This window comes from Saccopteryx bilineata, chromosome X (genome assembly GCF_036850765.1).
Source record: "Saccopteryx bilineata isolate mSacBil1 chromosome X, mSacBil1_pri_phased_curated, whole genome shotgun sequence".
Classification (NCBI taxonomy): domain Eukaryota; kingdom Metazoa; phylum Chordata; class Mammalia; order Chiroptera; family Emballonuridae; genus Saccopteryx; species Saccopteryx bilineata.
The window spans coordinates 140,822,814-140,838,948 of NC_089502.1; the positions used below are offsets into that span (position 1 = coordinate 140,822,814).

The 16,135-nt window shown below is 40.1% G+C and overlaps 1 protein-coding gene across 6 annotated transcripts in view; it reads left to right on the plus strand.

Moving 5' to 3' along the window:
• Window positions 1-16,135, plus strand: part of MID1 (midline 1) — a 346,779-nt gene that overhangs the window by 285,725 nt on the left and 44,919 nt on the right. The gene's annotated exons all lie outside the window — the stretch shown is intronic.

Below are 16,135 nucleotides of genomic sequence, written 5' to 3' on the forward strand. Positions count from 1 at the left end.
ACTATTTAAAAGGCACTGGATTGGCTGCCGTAACAAGTTGCCACAAATTTGGATGACGTAAAACAACAGACATTTCTCTAGCAGTCTGGAGGCCAGATGTCTGAAATCAAGGGGTCGGTCTGGGCGCGCCCCCTCTGAAGACCCTGGGTGGTGGTGATGGTGGCAGTGATGGTGGTGGTAGGGGGAGATCCTTCCCTGCCTTTCCTCACCTTTTAGTGGTTCCAGGAAATTCTTTGAGTTTTTGGCTTGTAGCTGCAGCAGTCTAATATCTGCCTCTTTTCTCACATGGCCTTCTCCCTGTGTGTCTCTGTATCTGTGTCCAAATAATACTTGCAAAGCCATGGTCATTGGATTGGGGCCAGCCTTCTCTACCCTACACTTTAACTTGATTACATCTGCAAAGATCCTCGCTCCAAATAAGGTCATAGTCTCAGATACTAGGGGTTATGCCTTGGGCATAGCTTTTGGGGGGACACAGTTCAACCCACTACAGGTGTATGGTAAAAACATCTTGGTTGTCAGATATGTTTCCATGAAATTGACCACAGCTGCAGCATGTTGGCATTCATCATGTCAAGAGCGCGCAAGTGGCAATGACAGCAAGGGCAAGACATGGACCCCAGGTCTTTCTGACCCTCTGCTTGGATAGGTTCACTTTTGGCAATAATCCCCCCCCCAGGGGACATTATGAGCCTTGTTGATTAAACAACATTGTAAGTGATGGTGAACTAGCATTATGCTTTCCTTATAGGATAAAGTAAACATGTATTATGGGAATAAATGCATGAGCAAAATGGAATGATTCAGGTGCTATATTTTGTTTTTATGAGGTGATGGCATTTGATATTTAGAATAATAAGAAAGAATTATTTCTCTTTCATTAAAAAAAATACCCATTTTATGAGGAAATGTTGCAAATGCTTTATGTGATTATTTTATTTTAGCTAGTTACTTCTTGAAGCATTAGTGTCTGGTTCTCACTATGGGCTGTAATGATTTTAGAACTGTCTCGCTCCTAAGTGCAGTATTAGTACGGCTTGGATTTACAAAATCAGTATGGTAGAATTTACAAAATGCTACCCATCTTAACATGGAAAATGACATTCTGTAATGTTCAATAATTTCAAATGATAGATCTATCATTCAAGAAATTTATAAGTTGATTTTATTTTTATTTCAAAAGAGTAGATGTTTAGTTGAAATATAGGCTTTTAAAGTAAAGTTACTACTGAATTGCCTGACCAGGCGGTGGCACAGTGGATAGAGCGTTGGCCTGGGACACAAAGCTAGAAACAGAAGGCGTACTGGGATAAATTGAAACTGGGTTTGGAAAGATGAGCACCGGGAGGACTTTAATATTGCATCTAAGTTTGAACTTTATTTGGTTGTGAAGGGTTCGTGACGGTTCAAGGAACACAAAGCCCTGTGTAACTCTTTTCAGAAAATGAAACTTTTGGTTATTGGGAAAATAATGCGGATATCTTGGTGCAAAATGATTGCACATCCAAGGGAAAACATCACCGCCCTAGTGAACTCTAATAAGGTAGTGCAATTTGTTAGGCACCAGCATGATAGTCTTTTAGATCAGTGCAGTGGAAGAGAATTTCCTGGTTCACATCCTATGTTCCTAGACTGTATTTCTTCCTGTTCCCCTTCCTGAGGCTGTCCTTGTGTTTGGCTATGAGCATTCCTTGGAAAATAATCCCCCTGCCAGCTGCAGCTAAAAAAACTCAAAGCCCCGAGGCAACTCTCAATTGTTGTAAATGAAATCAATGAGTTCCCACAGAATCCTGAGGAAATGCCACATCCTTATAAGTCCACACCTCCTTCCTGAGATTCACTTCTGCTTTTCTTTAGAATGAAAAGAGTTTGAAGGCCTCCCCCTATCCCCATTGTTTTCATGATTTGTTTTTAAAATAAGGGTAAGCAAATGAAGTGGCTTTTTTGATAGTAAGTACCAAATCTGTTTAAAACTAGAGTATGGAGGGCATGAAGGCCAAGGCAGTTTAGGACTCAAGAGGTAGACACATTCAAAGGGCAGAGACCGCTGACTCCCGGGAAGTGTTGGTGTAAGTTGACTGCTGGGATTCCAACACCTAGGTGGTTTTAGTCACTGGGCTTTGTTTTCTTCAGGAGAGGAATGCAGTAGAAAAATCCATTGGGATGGGCTTGAAGTCAGTTATATATTGAATCTAGCACAAGCCTATGGGAAGTGATCAAAATCTGGGTCAGCTCTAGAACTTAACATTTCTAGGTCAAATACGGACTTTTTCTCTTCATCATCTCATCCTTCATTTCTTTTAAAACTCAGAGGACCTAGTTTATTAACTAAGCAAGTACTCGTACTCAGAATCACTGATGTGTACCAAAATCTCACACATGCTCAGAATCAAGTTCTTTCACAGGGAATATAACGCCTGGGCACACAATAGACCTGGGCACACAATAGACGTTCCCTTTGGAACTTGCCAGTGACCAGTGACTGAATGAATTCACAGTGAGATGGGGAAGAAAAACTGTGAAAGGGTGGCTAATTGCCAGAGCAGTTTGGAGAAGATAAAGGCTCAGCTAACTTCACTGTCCTTGGCCGGGTTCAACCTAGAAGGGCATCCTCTCAGCCAGCATCCCATCAAAGTCCTGGCATTGGCTCCTTTGGCTTATGTTGCTTTGTAATCACCTTTTTAAAAAACTTCCTCTTGCTATTGTTTTTCACACTGAGTTTTTACACTATTTTTTTCCTTTTGTTTTAATGAAGCAGTTGCTCTGTTACTGGCTTTCTCTGAGTTTTTCCAGTGCTAGGTGACATGTGTTATGGCAAACTTTTAGTAGGTAAATTAAATGGCATTTAATTTGACTTTTGTTCAGGTGTTGGGCTCTGTAAATTGAAAGGGAAGAGGGCAATGTGTTGTAGTACCTGTGTGAAATGATGAAAATTGATTTGGGAAAACAGATGAAGTCTCTAAAAGACTTTTTCAGTAATTCACCAAGACCATAAGACATTCAATTGCAAATGAGTAGGGGGAGGAATCTCTGGGAAGATGAACTTTTGTGTTTAATTTTGTTGTGCAGTTTTCTATCAAAGTACTCTCTCTATGGAAACCTTGGCAATTGCTTCATCTAGAACCATTGGATTCAGACCAGCATCTGAACACCAGACATGCTGTTTACATCTTGTAGACAGGTGTCTGATCTTGGATACTGTGTGTCCTGCTAGGGGCCAACTTGAATGTCCAGTCATAATCCATTTTCACTTGCAGATAAAGGTTAGATTTCCACCCTCTCTTAGTACTTGTGAGAAAGCTCTCAAGGTATAATTTGAGTCAGATTCTGAGCCTCAGTAAACCACATCAAGTAACCCACAGTCATCCATGGTTCTTTGTGTAAATGGTTTGAGGATGATGATGGATGATAATGCAATAGTGCAAATATGATGGCATTCAGCCACTGGATCGTGATGAGCCACTGTGGTAAAGGCTGATCTCACAAGTTCAAGTCACAGAATTTTCCAAAGGAGAAAAGCAACTCAGAGTTGTACAGAAATTCATTGTCTTTGGAGAATATTCATACTTTGACTCCTGCATGTATATAAGGGCTATGTGTATCATTTACTCCAAAGTTTGCTAAAATTTAGCTTTGGGTGGTGGAGATAAAACTTACTATTTCTTAAAGTAATCTGTAGCATATATAGTACTTCGGTGTCTCCCCTTAGATTCAATACTCTTGCCTTAAAAAAATTGATTTATAAAGGGGGTTAGGTCCTGTTACCTTCTTAGTTGTATTCATGAGGAATAATGAGAAGATATCAGCAGAAAGTCTTCCAGTATTTTGGAATAAGAGATTAATCTTATGAATGAATGTGTGGATGAATAAATGAATATAAAACTTAATTTGGCCTTACTTTCAGAATAACATTTCCAAGTTTCAACTTTGAAAATTTTTAAAAAACATGATCCAAACCTTTCGCTATCTGCTAATCTGTCCATTTTGGATGGAATGACTATTATGTCATGTTCAGAATCCTACCAGGTGGCTCAGATTGAAGTATGATCATATGTGTGTGCCTCTGAAGACAGCCCCTCTGACATCTGAATTTAGTAATGCAGATTTCCAAAGCCAATATTTCAATGCGACGTGAAATAATGGGCCTTAATTGGGGGCTCAATGGACAAGCAGTAGGAATGGAGAGAGAAACCATGGTTTTAGTGATGTATTTTAATGTGGTTTCATCACATATTGTAGGCATTCTTTATCACATCTCCCCTATATTATTCTATATACAACGTCCTTGCCTTGAAATATTACATGCTTGACTAGAGCAGTAGAGATGATGTTTCTGACATGATATAAAGAATAATAACAGGTCATGACAAATTTAAGAAATGGCCACCATAGTTCTAACTCAGCCTTCACATTAAGATTTTGATAGTTGAGCGGGTCCAGGTGAGAGAGTCAGATGAGAAAGGAATGATCCCAGGTAGTAACTGTCAGGTAGAAGATTAGGTCCCGTTAGTGCTCCTGTGTGTGCTATTTAGAGACAAGCATGATCCCAACCATGCATCATTTTGCTACTGAACCAACCTCTTTAGTTTCTGGTTTTTAATATCTAGTTTAAATTACTTTTCCCAATAAATGAATATAAAATTGATTTTTATGATAATCAAGCTGAAATTATCTTTGTTACAGATTCTGAGAGAAATAGGACACATCACCTTCTACCTTTATTCGATTAGTTTCTATTTTTATTGCTAATTGCTAAACGCTGTGGTGAAAACTGAAGACCTTTGTTCCAATTTTGAAATTCCCCAGCAAAATAATTGAGTCATGCATATAAAATGTTCGTTAACAAGAGCACAATTGTAGCACTGGTTATTTTTGTTTGAAACAGAAAGATGACATTTTCAATTCAGCTATTTAAAAAGCCTAAGGCTACCAGTGAATGAATGCAAAGGGCTTTCAGTGAGGAGCAGCACAAATAAAGATTTTTACAACCAAGTGAGGTAACTTCCCGGCCTAGGAATTTATGATAGAGCTTTTACTATGCTTTTAAAAGTATTTTCACTCGATATAACATCAAGTTCAAATACATGAGGTGATGAAAACTGTCATAGTAGCCTAATTCTCTAACTAGCCAGGTTTCGTTATCAGGCTGTGATAAAGTTCAAGGAAGACATAGGTTGGAAAAATGGTGACTCGCTCATCCTTGCAGGTGTTAAGAGAGGATAGGATGACTGTTCTGAAGTGGTTATAGGTCCACAACAAGGTGTAGCCTGGAGTGTATCAAAAGCAAAACAGTAGGACTTAGGCAAATGTACACAAAAACAGTAGTGACCAAGCTCCGATCACTTCCTGATTTAATTATCCCAATAGCCTGTTGAGGTAAAAGTCATTCAGATGACCAGAGGAATGTTACTGGAAGCCAGACACAACAAGAATCAGCCAGTAAAGAAATGAATTGAATCCGATCAAGTAGTGAAGCCACTGGAGTGGTTACTGAACATCAGCTACCCAAGCCGGGTGATAGAGTTGAAAGAGACAAAGAGATTTCTAGGGCAAGAAACAGTCCCGTGTGCTGGGGACTGGGCAACCCTGTCCGCCCCACCATAACGGGCCCGATGAACACGCATCTGTGGTACCAGCAGAACCAGTGAACCTTCAGGTCTTGTGAATTATTTTCAAATCTTTGGACATTAATCCTTGACCTGGTACCTTCAATTTCTTGGAGATGATTAGTTTGCTTCCTTTAGCAAATAAAGTTCTTTTGTTCTTCCTCCCCAAGAAGTTTGAGAGTTGTGTATAACCATAAAGGCCTGAATAATACCCATAGAGTCAATATTTTGTGTAACAATTTAGAACTAAAATGTATGTTTGTACTTAAAGGGTTTGTAGCACATAAAAGAATATGACCTGTTACAGAATTTAGACAGGTTAGCTTTGAGATTCCAATCTGAAACATGTAGTTGATTTTAGACCTGTGATTTTAAGGATATACATAAAATAGTTTGTTTCAAACCAAAATTGTAATGCTCAAGAGAACCTGAGTTTCACTACATTTGGAAGTTTTGATTTATTAGATTTCTAAAAGCTACTTAAGGATTTGAGAAGGTTTCCCTTGTTAGGGTTTTATTTTTACCCCATTAGGCATTTAAAGTGCTTATAAACTAAATTGAATATGTACAATTATAAATGCAATTTAAAATGTTAAAGGAATTTGGTGATAAAAATCTGAATAATGATTTTTATTAAGATTGGGTGATAACTGACTAGAAGAGAGGCTTGAGGATCGTTTCCGGGGTAGTAGAAATATTTTGAATCTCATCGACAGCCGTGTGCTGTTCCTGTTCACTCAATCAATGCAGGGGATATTGGGAAAAGAACGATATTATCCTGCTTCCCAAGGAGTCCAACCAACTAGGAGAGGGAACAGGCATGCACTTAAAAACCATCTGCCCAAAGACTGCATCTATATCAACAAACCACTGAGTAGTTTCCCTTAAGTGGTTAAGTTCAAATTATAAATCTCATTATTCTGCTCATAAATCCAAGAAATTTTATAAAACCAAGAATAATCACTCTCAGGACTCCTTAAATCAATGTTTGATTAACTCTAGTTGAACAGACTCTACCCCATTAAACAATCAATTCCAACTATAAATGAGTTGATTAAGTTCCCATAAAGATTTCTTTAAATTGAGGTAAAATTTACATACACGCCCTAGCGTGGTGCTTTGCACCTTGCGGGCACTCGGCAAGCCCATAGGATTGCTTTGGGTACTGTCCCTGGGACATGGCAACAGTTTCCCATTCATGGAGTGGTCAGAGCACCTCCTCTCCCTGTTGTTCCTAGCTGCTAAGAGGATTGCAAAGAGTTGGGGAAATCAGTAGCTCTAGCCACCTGTACTTTAAATAGAGAAAGAAGTGAAACTTGACACTGAGAAGCAGGGGCTGTGTTGAAAGCTTCGTTTGCTGCTGGAATCCTAAATGAAAATTTGTGTGCTTCCCAATTTCATAAATAGGGCTTGCGGGGCAGGGCGGGGGGGGGGGGGGTGTTGACTTGTTTCTTTTGGGTGCAAACTCTTCTTTTTGCATGTTATCTGAAAATGCTGATGCCAAAGGGATGAGATCCTAAAGGAAGGTGGGTTTTCTTTTCATGTCCCCAACATGGCCTCGAGCTGATCTTAACGAAAGATTGGGTGCCTGGCAAACAGTGCCAACAAATGCCCATGTAAAGAGAGCACACGCCACTGCTAACCTGGAGTCAGGCTCTGGCTACTTAAACAAAAGATTGCATTAGTTTTTGCAGAATAAAGTATTTTTTCCTTCTGTTTTTCACGAAACAGCCTTAAAGAATTCCTCTTCTTTGTGGTCTCAAACAAACAAACAAAAAAGAACTATGCCCATGAGGCCGACTTTTAAAGGTTCTATTAAACAACAAGAAGGCTTTGTTCTTGGTGATAAAATTAAAGCAAGCAGTGTTTCCATTACCTGGCAGGATGCCATCTCTGCCATCCCCGACCTTGACAGTCGTAAAAGGAGCATTTTGTTTCACAGGTAGGAAGGTGAGGCAGCACCTGTCAGGTTTTTTTGTTTTTGTTTTTGTTTTTGTTTTGTTTTGTTTTTTTAAGATTTTTTTGTTTGTTTGTTTTATTTTTATTTTATTTATTCATTTTAGAAAGGAGAGAGAGAGAGGGAGAGAGAGAGAGAAACAGAGAGAGAGAAGGGGGAGGAGCAGGAAGCATCAACTCCCATATATGCCTTGACCAGGCAAGCCCAGGGTTTCGAACTGGCGACCTCAGCATTTCCAGGTCGACGCTTTATCCACTGCGCCACCACAGGTCAGGCCTGTCAGGTTTGTATATAAAAATATAGTTGATCTTTCAGGGGTAGTCAAACTTTTTATAAAAACCGCCCACTTTTGCAGTGCTGGTCAACCTAGTCCCTCCCGCCCACTAGTGGGGTCCAGCTTTCATGGTGGGCCAATCGGGGCGCCATTGGTTGCTCCACTACCACCCACCATGAAAGCTGAAACGTCCACTAGTGGGTGGTAGGGACCAGGTTGACCAGCACTGCAAAAGTGGGCGGTTTTTATAAAAAGTTTGACTACCCCTGTTTTACATAGTGGAGTAATCCCTAACTCGGGCTTTTTAAAATCCAGTTTTACTACAGAAACTGTCCATATTGAAGCTTAAAGCTATAAAGCCATTGTTTTAAAAAGAACAATTTCACAATAAATTGGAATGATGGGAAAGTGAGGGGTCTCTATATAAACAGATGTGTGTATATATATATATATATATATATATATATATATATATATATTTTAGTCTAGCTCACTGGATTTCAAGAGTTTTCTTTCCCAGACAACTCTGCCTGCCATTGCTCAGATTTAGACCAATTTATGGTCAGTTGCAAATGAATGTATGTAGATAGATTGTGTCTCTGAAGCTGGGAATAACCAAGGTTAGGGTAGAAAGCACTGTTAAATGCAAACTCTATTTGGCACCGTAATTAGTCCTAAGTCATTGGTGCTAGAGAATGAGCTGGACGAGTGGGACTAGTGCCCACTGACACCCACAAAAACCCTTTTTAAGAAACATACAGATTGTAGTTCCCTCTTGTAGAAGCACTCCTGTCTGTGGTTGTCAGTGCCATGCCCATAGAGCACTCACCAGTTCTTTGTCCCCAAGCCTGACAGCTTCCAGCTGTGAACCACTAAGATTCCGCCTGGGGCTCTTCCCACCAGGTGATTCCAGAGGTGAGCTAATGCTCATCCACTGGCAACAGCCTGCCACCAGCCACTGATAGATGGAGATGAGCTAAATACCACTCTTCCTCCCCATCCGCTGCAGTGTTCTGCACTGTTTCCCAAAGTTACCCATTTGGATTCATTTCCAGTTGTCCACAGTGGTCTCGGAAAGGCACACTCCACTGGCTTCATACCTTTCCTTATCTTGCTTTGCCGCCCCCTACTGGTGTTTCCTGGCAACAATTTGTACTTCATCTTAGCTTCATGCCCAGCTTTGAGAACAGAATTCACAGATCTCCTCTAAAAAGGAATGATAGCACAAATCTCTTTTCCCCAGCGTAACCATAATTCACATGCTAATTTCCCCAAACTCTCCTCTCTTTCACTGTATTTGAATAAATGTGAATATTAAACACTAGGCAACAAAGATATTTAAAAATCAGTCTACCAGCTCCTGCTGGTATCCTATGGTGGCAACACCAGGCAAGATATTTCATAGATATTACTTGTGGATGCATCAGAAAGACAGAAACAGAGCTTAAATTTTTCCAATTGTACTTCCAAATGCAAGCTTTATTAGTGACTTAATCAAATATATCTCACTCAGCCCTAGCCAGTGGCTCAGTGGATAGAGCATCAACCTGGCATATGTACACCCCAGGTTTGATTCCCAGTCAGGGCACACAGAAGAAGTGACCATCTGCTTCTTTCTCCCTTTTCTCCCTCTTTCCCTCTCACAGCCAGTGGCTTGATTGGTTCAAGCATGGCCCCGGGTACTGGGGATAGCTCTGTTGGAGCACATCAGCCTCAGGCACTCAAAACAGTTCAGTACTCAACGCATTGGCCCCACATGAGGTTGCCAGGTGAATCCCAGTCAGGGTACATGTGGGAGTCTGCCTCACTATCTCCTCCAAAATAATTAAGAAATAAAAATAATAAAAAAAACCCACAAAAACAAATATATCTCACTCACTGTAAAAAATACCAAAGAGCAAAGATCCAGTCCTCACTCTTCACAAGTTTGCAGGGAAGCCCATGGCATCTATGCTTGAGTAACTCAAGCCTGAATAGGTGCTGAACTTTGTATTTTTCCAGTACATCTCTATTCAGGAATCATGGCAAACAACTAAAAAGAATTCCACTTAATGAGAAATGGCATGTAAGATTGAAAATGAGTAATGGAAGGTCATGGGATAGAAGCTTCCTCTTTCCATTAGAAATGACTTCCCTTCCCTGAAACACATCACCACCATCCTCCCTGGCACTCATTTAACCATCCTTTTCTCTAAGTTATTTTTTAGCTCTGACCCCAATTTCTAAAAGCTAATTTTTTGGAAAATAGTTGTTAAAAATTACTTGAAAGTGTCACTGTTCAGAAACTACAAAAAAGACTTGATAGAAACAAGTGCCCATGACAGGTTAAATTTTTTTTTTCTGTGTGCCCAACCCAAACGGAAGGGTGTGAAGCATTTGTTTTATAAAGTGTATAATTAATGAGAAAGGAAGGGAGGGGTTTATTGTTTTTGAATGAATTATGAGCAACACCTTCCATCCTGCTGCTGCTCTTTGGAACTGCTTTGAACAGTTACCATTAAACTCAAAAAGAAAAGCCTGTGGCATTAATGCCCAGAATGTCAGATGGAAGTCAGTTGAGTGTACTCAGAAAGGCATGGGGAAGAGCAGCCTTTATTATAACTGACAGAAGTCGGCAGGACATCATGGGGAAAGGAAAAACATTGTGCAGGTTTCTCTTCATTTTCAAATTGAAATCCTATGAATGCAGTAATTACAACTATTCATGCCTTGAAGAAGAAAATGAATATTTATCAAGCACCTACTATGTGCCCAGGTAGCTTACAGACATTTTCATGAAAATATGCAAATGTGGAAACATTCTCAAAGAAATTCAACACATTTTTCATAGCTGCAGCTTTTTGACTGCAAAATCCATAGTCTTTTCCTCTATGCTAGAGGTTGGTAAACTGTGTCCCTAGAGTCAAATCTGACTTGTCACCTGTTTTTGTAAATAAAGTTTTATTGGAACAGAGATACACTATTTGATTACATAATGTCAATGGCTGCTTTCTTACTACAACAGTGGCACTGAGCAATTACAACAGACCACATAGTCCACAAAGTTTAATATCTAGCCCTTTATAGAAAAGTTTCCCAACTCCTATTCTATATCATTAGAAGACTTTCCTCAGTCTCTCCCTCCCACCCTCCCTCTCCACCTCCCCCCACTGCACCTAGAAGGAGCCTTTAAGGATTGTATTTGGGATTTGAAAATAACTCTCAAAATTTTGGAGTTAGTCCTCATGATGTTATACTATACCTTCTCAAGCCATTGCTTTAGTGAAAGCTGTAAACAGATAAAAGTTTTGATTCATGTTAGAAAATCTCTAGGTAATCAACACAGGCTTACTGGTTCTAGAACTTACTGTGTTGATTCTATATGGACATTCCAAATAAACAGTTTATTAGCAATAGTGCTAGTTAACATTTATTGAGTAATTACTACGTGCCAAGCAATTTTCAATGGCTTTTCATGTACTAATTCATTTAGTTCTCAACTCAGTCCACCCCAAGTTTTCTCTACCTTAACCCTTGTGACATTCAGGTCATATTGGCTGGGTCATTCCCTGGTGTGGTGGGCTGTCCTGAGCATTGTTGGAAGATTAGCAGCATCTCTGGTCTCTACCAACTGGATGCCAGGAGCACACCCTTCTCCTTCCCCCGACCTCTGCTTCACCCCTAGTTGTAACAACTGAAAATGTCTCCAGCCATTGCAAATGGCCCCAGTTGGTATCTTTTTGGCTATGCAGATGAGGAACGTGAGAAATGGATAGTCTGGGCAGGTGCCCAAGAACTTACAACAGTAAGTAAAGGAGACTTCTCCAGGACCCCGACTTCCGAGTTACTGCCTTCTCTAGCCCTGTTCACTGGAAATGATTTTACCTTGTTTGACAGTTTCGCTTTACTGAAAAATTAACAACATCAACAACAGCTTGGATGGGCAGGTTGTGTGTGCTACTCTTGGGAGAAAAATTCCTTGTGTGAAGCTTCAGAGTTTTAGGCATTAGCAGTGGTGTTCTGGCTGGACGTTCAGTGCATTGTTATAATTGTGTGTTGTGTAGAAGATGATGTTTATTGCCTGGCTCACCACGGTATGTTGCCATTTTTAATAGCAACTTGCTCCTTATATCCATCACTCAAGCTTCAGAATCTTAGAATCTCAAGAAAAGAGCATTTATCATGAGGTTCCTGGGAAGTATCTTTTGTTCTCATCCCAGAAATATAGCAAAGCCCCATCTGGATAGTTAATCAATATGGAGAACTAGTCGTCTCTGGCTCAGAGCCTTTCCCAGCAAGTCACTCTGAGAAAGGCGGAGCCCGCATGCTGTTCTGTGCCCCACTTCTGCTACTTCTGACCAAAAGCACTTTAGGAAGGGATTCCTTTTTTATTTTTCTAAAAAGCCTTTCTTGGGCTTTAAAAGTTTTAGTCAAAATTTTTCAATATGAAATTAACATATTAAATAGTAAAAAACCTTGTTCTGGACTTCAGTGTCTCCTCCAAAGATAGGGGCCCTGGGAACTTGGCCATTCTTCTCACTTTCATCTACTTGAGTTAGGTTCACAAATAGTTGACTTTGGTGTGAGAGAGTTTCAGGGTGAAGATTACATATAAACATATTAGATGAATTACAGTAATACAGCCTGCTCTTACTCAATTCTGTTTGGCTCAGTTTTATATACAAACTCAAGTATTAGAGTCCTTTCCCCTGTTCTTCTGGCAGCTCTAACTCCTGCCCCAAGCTCTGGAATGTTCATCACAGCTGCCTTTGGCAATAAAACCCAAAGCTCCTTCAGATCCTCCTGTTTCTCTTTGCACCTGGTCAGCGGTCCCCAGCAGGCACAGAGCCTGCTTAAATACAGGGCTCCCTGTTCCTCATCTTCCTGGCCAAATGTTTAGCTTATCTGCAGCCCATTTGTGTCTCAGTTGCTCCAGCCCTGGGCAGAGTAGAATTCAGCTCTCCAATGTTTGTCTTTTTTAGAGTGATGGAATTGTTATGGACATTATAACATAACAATATGAAATAAGAGTGTTATTAAAATATAATAACATGCCTTTATATTTATATGCAAACTGAAAATTACATATTCTTATTAATGGAGAAAAGTGCTGTTGAATTTTAAACAATATCGTCGGCAATAGAGCAGCAGATAAAAAAAGAGTTTTAACCTTTCTCAAAGTCACCTTAATTTGAATCATGGTACAGAATTGCTTTTGCCAGGAGGACTAATTTGTGAAACAGACATTTGTCTTTTAAACCCCCACAATTGTTGGTAGTGATTTCAAGGATAGAAAGGTTTGGGTCTTACACTAGAGGGGTTACGGTTTGATTGTATAATTTCCGGAGTGCACTAATGGTGGGCCAGTGTGGTATGGGGCTCTCCTGGGTTGCACAGGTGGAAGGGCACCCTTCTCCTGGAATTCCAAGTGAATGATGGCATCTGGAATTGGGCAATTCCAGTGCCCCTCCTTCCTCCACACCCTGAAATAAAATGTCCTTTCTCCAACACATCAGGGTTATCTTCGTCTAAGCTCACTTCAGTGTTTGCATCTGTGTATGACTAGGAAGTGATCTATCAAGTCAACGTATCTTTTCACGAGAGGAATTATTATATCATAATATAACACAATCAAAGGTTTTATTCTGAAGTTAATGAGGATTTCTAAAATGCATATTAATAAACTCAATTTTGCTGCGAGAAGTGGCCAGATATCTTCCCCCATTGATGCTTCCTTCTAAGAGTTCCATAAAATATTTCCAAAGATTTTTAAGGCCACACATGTCTGAAATCTAACAATGTTTATACTCTGCACTGAACATCTCATTTTGCAGTTGAATAAAAGTCAAATGAAAAGAGCAAGTTTTTCAAAATACTTAAAAACTGTTTACAGACTGCAAAAGAACATTTCACAGACACATAGTCCAGTTTTTAGTGTGTGTATGTAATTAAATCCCTTTGATGTTTATACATATATGACAAGAACAAAATAATAAATGGCCTGCCTTCCCTCACCCCTCCTGTGAAACACTGTAATGCTGTTTCACCAGAAAACTTAGCAGTGGCTCTTTACTGGGCATTGCCAACCAACTGCTCTGGAGCAAATAGCCCACTTATGTTATCACTAATTCATCTGCGGAATGAACACCTGTAACTGCATTTCTAGAAAAGACAGATAAACTGTGCCCCCAGTAGCAACTTACACGGGACTGCAGCTGATTATTGGTGTCTGATATGAGCATTAATGAGGGTGAGTGGCCATCAGTGCTGAATTAGATCTCAGGGCTAGGCTAGTAAAACATGAGTCCCTACTGGCTAACAGGAGACTCTGTTCTTGTTTCTTACTTACATAATTTTCCTCCCCCTTCTACCCTTTTTGCCTGCAAAATACTAAGAACAGTTGTGGACACACTAGATAAATACTGTCTATGCTCATTCATGGTACTTGTGTTCCATAAAATCGTCAGGAACACTGAATTGGCTAACACTGAATCATTACCTTTAGGGGAAATACACACACACACACCTCACATAGATTAATAATCCTAAATCCTAAAAGCAAGTCATCCTGGTAGATTCTGTATCCTTTATTTTATAAAAGAGAAAGGGAGGTTCTGAAGTGTTAAGTGGCTTGCCCGAGGCTGCCTCACTAACAGATGGTAGAGCTGGAACTCAAGCCCCATCCTGCCAGCCCCAGATCCAGAGCCCCTTGCCCTGCCCGGGCCCTGCGTCTCCATCCAGCACTTACATGAGAGCTGGAACAAGAAGGCCAAGCATCCTTGTGCGACCTCAGCTGGGTGCCGGCCAGGTGACTCAGATCTTTCCATGCCCTGAGCGTATCTGCAAATGGATGTGCAAGGCCACAAGTATCATATTGGTGGTTATAAATTATTTTTAAATTTTAGCATGTTGGAAAATCCACAAACACAGAATCTGTGAATACAAAGAATAGAGCATATAATTTGTCAGGAGTTATAGCCTGTTAAAAGCAGAGTTACATTTACACAATTGAATACTACTCAGCCTTAAAAAATAAAGAATTCTTACCCTTGCAACAGCATGGATGGACCTGGAGAACATTATGCTAAGTGAAATAAGCCGGTAGAGAAAAACAAATACAAGGGGTCCTTGGGTTACAACATAGTTCCGTTCCTATGACAGTGACATAACCCGAATTTTGGTGACAATCAAAACACACCTTAGCTTAAGTCACTTACCTATTTTAACATAGTTGTAAAATCATAATCCGGAACATAAAAACACAACTACGCTACAGGAAAAGAATACTGTGTATTCTTCCACCTCGTGCAACCAAGCTAGTTCGCACACGTAGTCCATAGTACGATGCTAATGGCTTCAGCCGAAACACTAATGTCTCAATTATTTTACGTTTACATGGGGTGAGCGTTGTAAACTCAAAACGTTGTATGTCGAGATTGTCATAACCCGCGGACCCCCTGTACCATACAATTTCACTTATATGTGGAATCTAATAAACAAAATAGAAACAGGCTCATAGATAGGGAGCAGACTGACAGCTGTCAGAGGGGAGTTTGGGTGAAAAAGGTGAAGGGATTAAACAAACAAACAAAAACAGACACAGAAAACAGTGTGGTGATTGCTAGAGGGAAGGGGGCGGGGGCAGTGGAAGAGGACCAAAGGGGGTAAATGGTGGCACAAGGAGACGTGGCTTTGGTGGTGAGTTTACGGTGTAGATGATGGATTATAAAGATTGTACACCTGACACCTATATGATTTTATTAGCCAATGTCACCCCCATAAATTCAATAAAAAGAAAATAAACAGAGGCACAAGTGCCTGCAAACACCCTTTCCACATCTTTTTGCTGGTTCTGTTTCCTCCCCCAGCGGACTTATCAGAGAGTTTCTATCTGCCCACCAATAAAAAGGACCCTTTTTATTGGTGGGCAGATAGAAACTCAGCAATGTTTATTACCAGGGTATGTGACCCAATTTAATTTTCTTTATGCACATGCTATGATTTGAAATATTTATTTAATGAGTTCTTCAGCCTGTTCCTCTACACTTATATGGAAACTATGTCTCTCTTAGAGAACCCAGTTGCTATTATTCACATGGACAGATGAAGAACTCTGAGTGTTGTTTGTAGCTCTTTCAAAGTGAAAGCCACAAGTTCTTTGTAATAGCAGCTGTGGCTTCAGCTTGCATGACGTCAGCAATAGTGCTTGCAGCCTCATGAAAGGTGTAAGGGCCTTTCATAATAACTCCTGAAAGAAGAAACAAATTCTAAAAGCAATTCAGATGGGATATAACTTTAGAAGAAATTAATTTAGAGTAG